Source organism: Vombatus ursinus, unplaced genomic scaffold, assembly GCF_900497805.2.
Source record: "Vombatus ursinus unplaced genomic scaffold, bare-nosed wombat genome assembly UNPS02015255.1, whole genome shotgun sequence".
Lineage (NCBI taxonomy): Eukaryota > Metazoa > Chordata > Mammalia > Diprotodontia > Vombatidae > Vombatus > Vombatus ursinus.
The window spans coordinates 1062900-1064682 of NW_020955033.1; the positions used below are offsets into that span (position 1 = coordinate 1062900).

The 1783-nt window shown below is 38.5% G+C and overlaps 1 pseudogene; it reads left to right on the forward strand.

Moving 5' to 3' along the window:
- The first annotated feature begins 829 nt into the window (after nucleotides 1-829).
- Nucleotides 830-1320, forward strand: LOC114031728 (annotated as a pseudogene).
- The last annotated feature ends 463 nt before the right edge of the window (nucleotides 1321-1783 follow it).

Below are 1783 nucleotides of genomic sequence, written 5' to 3' on the forward strand. Positions count from 1 at the left end.
GAGGTACTCAAAACTAGGTCTCTGACTACCAAGTTCTATATTCTCCCCACTATATCACACTGTCCTTCAAGAAAGTACTATCTTCATACCTACAACACTGATCATTTCTTTCCAGGATTTGTCATTTAGTCGTTTTCAGTGTGTCCAAATCTTAATGACCCCATTTGGTGTTTTATTGGCAAAGATACTGTGGTGGTTTGCCATTTCCTTTTCCAGATCATTTTACAGATATGGAACAAACAAGGAGGGAAACAAGATTAAGTGACTTGCCCAGGATCACAGAGCTAACAAGTGTCTGAGGCCAGATTTGAACTCAGGAAGATAAGTCTTCCTGATTCCAAGCCCAGTACTCTATCCACTACACTACCTAGCTGCCCCTTCTTCCAGGATACAGTGAGTATATTTTTAATTCATTGAAAAGGCACTAATGTGGGGTAGCTAAGTGGCACAGTGAATAGAGCACTGGCCCGAAGTCAGGAGGACCTGAGTTCAAATCCAGCCTCAGACCAAACACTTGACACTAGCTGTGTGACCCTGGGCGAGTCACTTAACCCCAATTGCCTAAAAAAAAAAAAAAAAAAAGACAGTAATGCTCAATCTTGGTGGCCCCTGTGGGACTGCCAACTGTGGGGCCACTGCACCACCCTATGATACTACTTCCTTTCACCAAGTTAACAGGATTTCCACTATCTACACAATGGAGCGAGAACATTTCTGACTTCTAATCAGAGACTAATTCAAGCCTTGCTTCTAAATTAAAATTGCTATCTGACCCTGGGCAAGTCACTTTATCTTCTCAATACCCTCAGGAACTAACTAATACTCAAACATGGATCTGCAAAGCTCTTCACAATCTCCTGAGGCAACAGAAGAAAATTTTTCTATGTTGGCAGAGAAGACACTAAAAAAATTTCAAAGAACAACAGCTACAGTCCATGACAGAGAAATTATCACTTTCTATCACAAAGGAGAATATCACACTACAGGTATTCACTGTTATCATTCAAGAGGACTCTATATTTGGGAGAAATAGAAGATTTTGATGGACAGGCATATATTGCTTGCCCCCAGCATAAATACTTTGACAACGGGAAGACAGTGTCAATCTATAAACCCTAAATACCCATTAGCAGCACCCAAGTGGTGTTCCAAAGAAGTAAAGCAAAGGATTCATACTGAGATGGCCAAAATTGGTATATTTATGTGACTCTAAGGCTTCAAATTTTAAGTGTGATTTTGATTTCTACGCAACTGGACAGTTTAAAAGTAATACAAAGACCTACTAGTCTGAATAAAGTTCCTGATTTTAAAACTACATGACAATAATGAAAAATATTTTTGTATATGTGGAAAGCATTTTTAGGAAATTCTATTTAAAAGGTGATAAGTAGAATTAACCTGGTATAAGCCTATCATTAAAAACAACTGCAACAATACAATGACAACTCTGAGAAGCATTCACAAGAGTATAGCACAAGACAAAATCTCTGATACTGGACAAAATCTCACAGTACAGTTGAAAAACAAAAAAAAAAAAAGAATACAGCTGAGACTTATTAACATACCTGGCTATGGGCTCCTCACTCACGGTGAATCATAAGATTATAGGATTTAGAGTTGGAAGGGATCTTAGTGATCATCTAGTCCAGGACTTCTTAAACTTTTTCCACTCATATAGGGTCATGACCCACAGTTTAAGAAGCTCTGAAATGATTCCTGTCATTTTATAGAAAATGAGGCTGACCCTTAAGAAGGTGACTTGCCCAAGGTCACAAAAGCATTA